Source organism: Mauremys mutica, chromosome 1 (assembly GCF_020497125.1).
Source record: "Mauremys mutica isolate MM-2020 ecotype Southern chromosome 1, ASM2049712v1, whole genome shotgun sequence".
NCBI lineage: Eukaryota > Metazoa > Chordata > Testudines > Geoemydidae > Mauremys > Mauremys mutica.
Window position 1 is genome coordinate 210524966 of NC_059072.1, and position 10314 is coordinate 210535279.

Below are 10314 nucleotides of genomic sequence, written 5' to 3' on the forward strand. Positions count from 1 at the left end.
GCCACAATAGAAATGTTGATGATGATAATAATAAATTGATTTGTATAAAGCACTGTGGAGTAGGACACTCTTCAACAAAAACATTTTCCAGAAGATGTAAGCAATCTGTCAAATCTCCCAGCTGGATGGTGCCCAGTCTTGGGATGTGGAGCAGGTCAAACCCACGTCACCCACAGCATGTCTCACCTGGACCTTGTTGCTACAGAGCCAAGAGTTTGAAAACCCTGTGTTCAGTGTAGTCCATTGCTGCTCCACAGTCCTTGCATCGTCCTTTGATTTGTAAGGGCACACGAAAGCACGGCAAAATGGGGCCCTATATGGAAAGATAAGAGGAAAGTATTCAAGAGTCATCACGTGCAGCATTTATTCAGATCAATGGCAGCCAGTCAAAAATAGGATTAATTTCTTTGTAGTAGAGACAGGTCCCTGTGACCGGGCACTTACTAGTAGCACCCTGGTCACTGATGTTGTGGCAGCATGAAAAAGACAGCAGGCCCAACTATGAGCAATTAAACACTTTCTGTTGGGGGATTGTGACGGGTTGGATCATGGAAACCCCCTTGGGGCTGCCAACTGATGTGCCAAGACTACTTCTGTCCCTGCTTTCCTGCCTGGCAGCTTAGGACTTCAGTGCCCTGCCTGGTTTGAGCCAGACCCGCTAGCTTGCTGAAAACCCTGACCCAGGGTCTGAACCACATCCCCTAACAGCTGTAGGTTTAACTGAAAGCAGCTAACAGAAGTGTTCCTGTCTTTATCACTCAGATGTCCAGCTCCCAATGGCGTCCAAACCCCAAATAAATCCGTTTTATCCTGTATAAAGCTTATGGGGGTAAACTCATAAATTGTTCACCCTCTATAACACTGAAAGAGATGCACAGCTGTGTGCCCGCCCCCCCCACCCCCCGGTATTAAGGCACACTCTGGGTTAATTAATAAGTAAAAAGTGATTTTTATTAAATACAGAAAGTAGGATTTAAGTGGTTCCAAGTAATAGCAGACAGAACAAAGTGAATTATCAAGTAAAATAAAATAAAACATGCAAGTCTAAGCTTCGTACAGTAATAAAACTGAATACAGATAAAATCTTACCCTCAGAGATGTTTCTTTCACAGACTGGATGCCTTCCTAGTCTGGGCACAATCCTTTCCCCTGGTACAGCCCTTGTTCCAGCTCAGGTGGTAGCTAAGGGATTTCTCATGGTGGCCACCTCCTTTGTTCTGTTCCACCCACTTGTATATCTTTTGCATAAGGCAGGAATCCTGTGTCTCTCTGGGTCCTCAACCCCACTGTAGCGGGCCGGTGTGGCTCCCCTCCTCCCCGGAGAGGGTTGAGCCCCAGACACAGGAAGGGGCGGGGCTACAGCAGGGTGAGCCCGCCCCTCAGAGGGTCAGGCGGCGACCCGGAAGAATAAAAGCCGGGCCTCCCAGCTCAGTCAGCTCTCAGCCACCGGGGAGAGCAGACCTGCCTGAGGGAGCTCCTACCGGAGGAACCACTGGAGCCCCGAGCGACTGCCTGGACTGGACGGAGAGCACCCTACCTCGCTCCTGGGAAGACCAGCCGGAACTCCCCCGCGCCACCTACGACGAGGAGCCCGGGGGAACGCCCCAGCTGCCATGCTGTTACCCCGAGGAGCCCCCGGGGCAGGATTGGCTGGACTTCCCTAAGGACCTACCAGACCTACCCCCCAGCCCAGGTTGGGACGAGCCCATGCAGTGGGACTTCCCGGGGCGAGACGCCGTGGACCAGGTAGGCCAAGAGGGGGATAGTGGAAGTGGCCCGGGGGCAGCTGACCTCAGTCAGGCTGCTGACCAGACTGAACCCATGTCAGTGTGTTGCGGTCAGGATCCCCACTGACCGGCAGCGGTGAGGACCGCTGCCTAGGGCCCCGGGCCGGGACACAGTGGAGTGGGTGGGCCTGTGTCCCCCCCTGCCACCCCACTCACGGGTGGCAGTCGTCCCCCTCTACCTACTGGCTCAGCCTGCCACAAGAGGCCTGAGCCCCTGTACTGCTTGCTACTGGCTCAGCCTGCCACAAGAGGCCTGAGCCCCTGTACTGCTTGCTACTGGCTCAGCCTGCCACAAGAGGCCTGAGCCCCTGTACTGTTTGCTACTGGCTCAGCTTGCCACAAGAGGCCTGAGCCTTTGTACTGCTTGCTACTGGCTCAGCCTGCCACAAGAGGCCTGAGCCCTTGTACTGCTTGCTACTGGCTCAGCCTGCCACAAGAGGCCTGAGCCCCTGTACTGCTTGCTACTGGCTCAGCCTGCCACAAGAGGCCTGAGCCCCTGTACTGCTTGCTACTGGCTCAGCCTGCCACAAGAGGCCTGAGCCCCTGTACTGTTGTTACTGGCTCAGCCTGCTACCCAAGGCCTGAGCCCCTGTACTGTTTGTTACTGGCTCAGCCTGCCACAAGAGGCCTGAGCCCCTGTACTGTTGTTACTGGCTCAGCCTGCCACAAAAGGCCTGAGCCCCTGTACTGTTTGTTACTGGCTCAGCCTGCTACCCAAGGCCTGAGCCCCTGTACTGTTTGTTACTGGCTCAGCCTGCTACCCAAGGCCTGAGCCCCTGTACTGTTTGTTACTGGCTCAGCCTGCTACCCAAGGCCTGAGACCTATTTAGACTGTTTGTCGCCCAGCCCCTGCACCAGGGGGCCTGGGCCTGTCCTAGCCTTAAAGAGACAGGACAGAACCCCTGTGAGACCAGCGGGCCGGTGTGGCTCCCCTCCTCCCCTCAGAGGGTTGAGCCCCGGACCCACCTGTTACAAGTGGTACCTGACCAGGGACTGTGATCCCTTGCCCCTGTGAGAAGGGGCCGGTGAGAGGGAGGCGGACCGCCCCTCTTAGCCAGGAAGATGGAGACTGACCGGCTGTTCCAGCTGCTGGTGGAAAGCCAGGAGCGGCAACAGACGGCTCAGCTCCTACAACAGCAGCAACAGCATGTCGCCCAGCTGGAACAGCAGCGGCAGCGAGACGCAGCCCAGCTCCAGCAGCAGCAACAGCAGCAGGTAGCTCAACTAGAGCAGCAACAGCAGCTGGTGCAGCAGCTTGGGACCCAGCTGCAGCACCTCCTCGGGCCCGCCCCCCACCCCGCTGAATGGCCCGCGGGGGAGGGCACGGGGGGGGGTCCGCGTCTGGCGACCCCCCTGCGTCTGACCAAGATGGGCCCAGATGACGACCCGGAAGCCTTCTTGGTCACTTTTGAGCGGGTGGCCCTCGTGGCGGGATGGGCAAGAGACCAGTGGGCCACCTTGCTGGCCCCCTATTTGACCGGGACGGCCCAAGCAGCCTACCGGGGGCTGGCGACCGAAGAAGCCCGCGACTACGACCGCGTGAAGGCTGCAGTCCTAGACGCTTTGGACATTAGCCCGGAGACGTTTAGGCAGCGATTCAGGCGACATACCTACCCGGCGGGAGCCCGTCCCCGGATGGTGGCCCAGACCCTGAAGGAGGCCTGCCGTAGGTGGCTGCAGCCAGACGTCAGGACGGCGGAGGAGGTCACCGAGCAGGTGGTGTTGGAGCAGTTTGTTCACACCCTGCCGGCCAAAGGCAGGGCCTGGGTACTCCGCCACCGACCGAAGACCTTAGCGGACGCCGTCGCGCTCATGGAGGGCTTCCTGGCGGCTGAAGCCTCGATAGGGCCCACCTTCCGGCCACCTACCTCGGGGCCCGAACGACCCCGGGACGAGAAGAGGGCGTCGAACATGCCCCACCCACGAGGCCCAGATCACGGGCCGGGACCCCGACAGGGAATCCTGACTCCACGCTGGGAAGCATCCCCCCGGCTGACTACCCCGGCCTTCACCCAGGGAGCGCCCAAGGTCCGGCGGAGCCCCCCCCGAAGTACCAGAACAAGCCTTCCCCGGAGTGGACGCCCTGAGCTCGGTCCCTGCTTTAGATGTGGGAAAGCAGGACATGTACAACGAGACTGTCCTGAGATGGATTGCAGTTTCGGGCAGGTTTACGTAGGGGCCGGCCGGGCCCGCCGGGCGGAGGCCCCCAAGCTGATAATCCCGGTGACGGTTGAGAACCAGACCACACAGGCCCTGATCGATTCAGGGTGCGGCCAGACCCTGGTCCGCCAAACTCTGGGACCACCGGCCGACCCCCGTCTGACGCCGATACAATTACAGTGCATCCATGGAGATGTCCGACCTTACCCGAGTGCCTGGGCCCAGCTAACGGTGGGAGGCATTACCCGGCGGGTAGTCGTCGGTCTGGCGCCCGGCCTGGCCTATCCTGTGATTCTGGGGCGAGATTGGCCCTCATTTGAAGAGGTCCTCAGGGCAACGCCGGGGTTGGCTGCTGAACCCCGGGGACCTCCACCAGAGGCGGGGCAGGCGGGTGAGGAGAGTGAGGGAGGAGACCAAGAAGGTCAGGGGCCGCCGGGACCAACTCCCTCAGCACCTCGCTTCGATACGGACTTTTGCCGCGACCAGCGGTCGGACCCAACGCTTAGCCGGGCCTACCAACAACTTGCGGCCGTCGACGGCTCCGTAGTGGATTCTCATCGGGCCACGCAGTGGCCTCATTTCGAGCTGCGGCGAGATCGGCTCTACCGCATCGATCGAGACCCACGCACCCGGGAACCCTTGACGCAGTTGCTGGTACCCCGTTGTCACCGCAGGGCTGTGATGCAGTTGGCCCACGATGTGCCTGCCGCCGGGCATCTGGGGCAAGAAAAGACCCTCGCCCGAATCCTGGCGCGGTTCTTTTGGCCCGGTATCCATCAAGAGGTGAAGCAATATTGTACCTCCTGTCCCGAGTGCCAGCTGGCCGCACCGCCTCGGGTATCCAAGGCCCCCTTAGTCCCTATGCCAGTCATCGAGACCCCCTTTGAGCGGGTCGCCATGGACCTGATAGGTCCGCTTCCCCGAAGCGCGGCCGGCTTCCAGTATGTTCTCGTCCTCGTGGACTACGCCTCCCGCTTCCCCGAGGCCGTTCCCCTGCGGAGCATCACCGCCCGGACCATTGCGGGGGAACTGATGAAGATTTTTGCCCGAGTAGGGTTGCCTAGGGAGATCCTAACGGATCAGGGCACTAACTTCACGTCCCGGCTGCTCCAACAGGTCTGCAAGCTCCTGGGGGTGAAACAGCTGCATACGTCGGTATACCACCCGCAGACCGACGGGTTGGTAGAGCGGTTTAACCGCACCCTTAAGGACATGCTAAAAAAATTTCCCCCCCGAGGAATTGCGGCACTGGGACCAGTTCCTACCGCCCCTGCTGCTGGCCATCCGGGAGGTTCCGCAAGCCTCGACCAAGTTCTCCCCCTTTGAACTGTTGTACGGGCGGAGACCCCGCGGACTTCTAGATTTGATGCGGGAAACATGGGAGGAGTCGGTCTCCCCAACCCAGGGCCTCCTCCAGTACGTCCACCAGTTACGGGAATACCTAACTCAGGCCGGGACAGTAGCCCGGGAGAATTTGCGGGCAGCCCAGGCGAAGCAGGAGCGGAACTATAACCAGGAGGCACGGGCCCGGAGGTTTGCTCCTGGGGACCGGGTCCTACTGCTTCTACCCTCCAGCGAGTCGAAGCTGTTGGCCCGTTGGCAGGGGCCCTATGAGGTAGTGCGGCAAGTGGGACCCGTGACATACGAAATCCGCCAACCCGACCGACGGAAGAAGCTCCAGGTCTACCACATCAACCTGCTAAAGCCATGGTGTGACCGAGAGGGCCTACTGATCGACCCTTGCCCGCCTGAGCCCGAACTGGGCCCGGACACGGCCGAGACAAGGGGTGTGGAGGAACCCCCGATAGGCCCCTCGCTCACGGCAGAGCAGCGTAAGCAGGCTACCTGTCTCCTGCAGGCTTTCCAAAAAACCTTCACGGCAGTCCCGGGGTATACAACCCAGGCCTGTCACACGATTCTGACCGAGCCAGGGAAAACGATCAGGGAAACCACCCGGCCTTTGCCATACCGGATGCGGCAGGAGGTAGAAGAAGAGGTCCGAACCATGTTGGCCTTGGGGGTCATCGAGCCTTCCTGCAGTGAATGGCGCAGTCCGGTGGTGCTGGTCCCCAAACCGGACGGTACGCGCCGATTTTGTATAGACTTCCGTCGGGTGAACGCCATCTCGCGGTTTGACGCCTATCCAATGCCCAGGGTGGACGAACTCCTGGGCCGCCTGGGGGAAGCCCAATTTATTACCACCCTGGACCTGAGCAAAGGATATTGGCAGATCCCACTCGACGAAGCATCCAAAGAGAAAACGGCCTTTGCTACCCCCTCAGGCCTTTATCAATTTAATCGAATGCCGTTCGGCCTCCATGGGGCCCCTGCGACCTTCCAGCGGTTGATGGACCACCTCTTGCGGCCCCATCAGGAGTATGCGGCCGCCTACTTGGATGACGTGGTAATCTACAGCCGCCACTGGGAAGATCACCTCAACCGGGTCGCCACGGTCCTACGAACCTTGCGAGAGGCAGGGTTGACCGCCAACCCTAAGAAATGTAGGATCGCATGGCAGGAGACCACCTATCTGGGCTACACGGTGGGAGGAGGACGAATCAGACCCCTGGTAGGCAAGGTACAGGCCCTTGCGGACTGTCCCACACCCACGACGAAACGCCAAGTGCGGCAGTTCCTGGGGCTCGCCGGGTATTATCGGCGGTTTATTCCGCAATTCGCATCAATTGCCGCACCCCTAACTGAGCTCCTCACGAAAAATAGCCCCCGACAGGTGCGCTGGACGGCTGAGTGCGAGGTGGCCTTCCAGACCCTGAAGGACCGCCTTTGCCAGGAACCAGTCCTGTATAGCCCGGACTTCGACAAGCCGTTTGTTCTACAGACAGACGCGTCTAAGACCGGCGTCGGGGCGGTCCTGTCGCAAGAAGCGGATGGGGGGGACCATCCAGTAATATACCTCAGCCGGAAGCTATTCCCCCGCGAGCGCAACTATTCCGTGATCGAGAAAGAAGCCCTAGCGGTGAAGTGGGCCTGTGACGCCCTCCGATTCTTCCTCCTAGGTGCCCCCTTCACCCTCGTCACGGACCATGCACCCCTCCAATGGTTAATGAGGATGAAGGATAACAACCCCCGGATCATGCGGTGGTACCTAGCCCTACAGCCCTATGCCTTTACCATCCGGCATCGGGCGGGCAAGGACCACGCGAATGCCGACTTCCTGTCCCGCCTTGAGGAGATGGAAGGACCTGGCCCCAAGGTATGGGAGCCAGGCTTGAGGGGGGGGGAATGTAGCGGGCCGGTGTGGCTCCCCTCCTCCCCGGAGAGGGTTGAGCCCCAGACACAGGAAGGGGCGGGGCTACAGCAGGGTGAGCCCGCCCCTCAGAGGGTCAGGCGGCGACCCGGAAGAATAAAAGCCGGGCCTCCCAGCTCAGTCAGCTCTCAGCCACCGGGGAGAGCAGACCTGCCTGAGGGAGCTCCTACCGGAGGAACCACTGGAGCCCCGAGCGACTGCCTGGACTGGACGGAGAGCACCCTACCTCGCTCCTGGGAAGACCAGCCGGAACTCCCCCGCGCCACCTACGACGAGGAGCCCGGGGGAACGCCCCAGCTGCCATGCTGTTACCCCGAGGAGCCCCCGGGGCAGGATTGGCTGGACTTCCCTAAGGACCTACCAGACCTACCCCCCAGCCCAGGTTGGGACGAGCCCATGCAGTGGGACTTCCCGGGGCGAGACGCCGTGGACCAGGTAGGCCAAGAGGGGGATAGTGGAAGTGGCCCGGGGGCAGCTGACCTCAGTCAGGCTGCTGACCAGACTGAACCCATGTCAGTGTGTTGCGGTCAGGATCCCCACTGACCGGCAGCGGTGAGGACCGCTGCCTAGGGCCCCGGGCCGGGACACAGTGGAGTGGGTGGGCCTGTGTCCCCCCCTGCCACCCCACTCACGGGTGGCAGTCGTCCCCCTCTACCTACTGGCTCAGCCTGCCGCAAAAGGCCTGAGCCCCTGTACTGCTTGCTACTGGCTCAGCCTGCCACAAGAGGCCTGAGCCCCTGTACTGCTTGCTACTGGCTCAGCCTGCCACAAGAGGCCTGAGCCCCTGTACTGCTTGCTACTGGCTCAGCCTGCCACAAGAGGCCTGAGCCCCTGTACTGCTTGCTACTGGCTCAGCCTGCCACAAGAGGCCTGAGCCCCTGTACTGTTTGTTACTGACCCAGCCTGCCACAAGAGGCCTGAGCCCCTGTACTGCTTGCTACTGGCTCAGCCTGCCACAAGAGGCCTGAGCCCCTGTACTGTTGTTACTGGCTCAGCCTGCTACCCAAGGCCTGAGCCCCTGTACTGTTTGTTACTGGCTCAGCCTGCCACAAGAGGCCTGAGCCCCTGTACTGTTGTTACTGGCTCAGCCTGCCACAAAAGGCCTGAGCCCCTGTACTGTTTGTTACTGGCTCAGCCTGCTACCCAAGGCCTGAGCCCCTGTACTGTTTGTTACTGGCTCAGCCTGCTACCCAAGGCCTGAGACCTATTTAGACTGTTTGTCGCCCAGCCCCTGCACCAGGGGGCCTGGGCCTGTCCTAGCCTTAAAGAGACAGGACAGAACCCCTGTGAGACCAGCGGGCCGGTGTGGCTCCCCTCCTCCCCTCAGAGGGTTGAGCCCCGGACCCACCTGTTACACCCACCTTCTAAATGGAAAACTACCAGGTTAAAGATGGATTCTAGTTCAGGGAAGGTATAGCTCAGTCATTTGAGCACTGCCTGCTAAACCTAGGATTGTGAGTTCAATCCTTGATGGGGCCACTTAGGGATCTGGGGCAAAATCAGTACTTGGTCCTGCTTAGTGAAGGAAGGGGGCTGGATTCAATGACCTTCTGGGGTCCCTTCCAGCTCTGTGAGATAGGTATATCACTGTAAGACTTCATTGCCCACTTGCCAGTATACAGGAAGACTTACAAGTAAAACAGAGCCATCTACAGTCAATTGTCCTGGTTAATGGAAGCCATCAAGATTCCAAACCACCATTAATGGCCCACACTTTGCAAAATTATAATAGGCCCTCAGAGTTATATTTCATATTTCTAGTTTCTGATACAAGAGTGATACATTTATACAAATAGGATGACCACACTCTGTAAATTATAAGCTTTGTAATGATACCTTACAAGAGACCTTTTGCATGAAGCATATTCCAGTTATATTATATTCACACTCATTAGCATATTTTTATAAAATCATATAGAGTGCAACATCACACCCATCTCAAATAAAACTGAACAAACCTCTCCTTTTAAAGGTGCTACTTACTTCAAGACTGATCCTCCACAAGTGGAAATTCCTCCACATAACAGGGAAGATAATCCTCTGATTCTGTGGTTTTAAGTAAGGCTGTCAGTCTCAAAAGATTATTTTTCAGAGTAATGATGGATTAGATGATTTCCAAGATATCTGGCCAGACTTCTTGAAGGTTTAAGTGTAGCTAATACAGGACAAATTATACAATGGTGTTCACTGATAGCATTTTAACTTCTGTAGGCTTCCCATTTCTTCCAAAATTTCTTGTATTTTGGAACCACCGTAGACATTTCTGATAGTAGAGTAATTTAATTGATGTGTACAATACTCTTTTGTTGTTAGAAATTTTTCTATTGATTTTTAAGACTTTTTTTCTTCCCTCTTCTGTTTTCAGAAGTGCTTTTTATGTGTAATCAGCCAGCTTTTTGACAAGGAAAAAAAAACCCACCGAAGGCAAGATAATTTCCTTTGCAGAATTTTCTCATAGAGAAAACTGGATGGTCCATAAAAATACGCATAGACTTTCCATTTACTGGTTCCAATAGGCTGGCTGCATGGTTTGCCTCTCCCTCCCCATGGAAAAAAAGGAGGTTCAGTTCCCGAAGTCATTAGATCTCAGGAGATCTAGCTGAGTCCAACACCATCTACATGTAGGCTCTAGATATCCATACTGCTTTCCAGTTTCCATGGACCCCCTTGCTGGAACTGTCTCTCCTAACAGCAGCCCCAGTGGGGTGGTAGTCTAATGCAGAGATAGCCAGCAGTATCTTACACACTAAGGCTCTGATCCACTGAAGTCTATAGCAAATTCTGAGGCTTGTGCAGGGAAGGGGTGGGAAACAATTTTGAGGAGGCAGCATTCATACTACTCCCCCCTCCTCAAGTCAGAGTCCCTTCACTCTCAGAAGGAAAAAGGATGAACTGGTCTCATAGGCATATTTTAAATACAATTCTTGTAAATGACTGTTTTTTTATATTGTAGTCTGAGCATATGATTGAACCCTCCCACACGTAGATCTGCGTTGACCTGTTTCTTTCAAAAGTCATATTTTTTCTGAAGTGTATTTTTTTGCTCTTCTTCACACTGATTAATAGCTAAATAGCTGGTCATTTTTGCCATCACACACA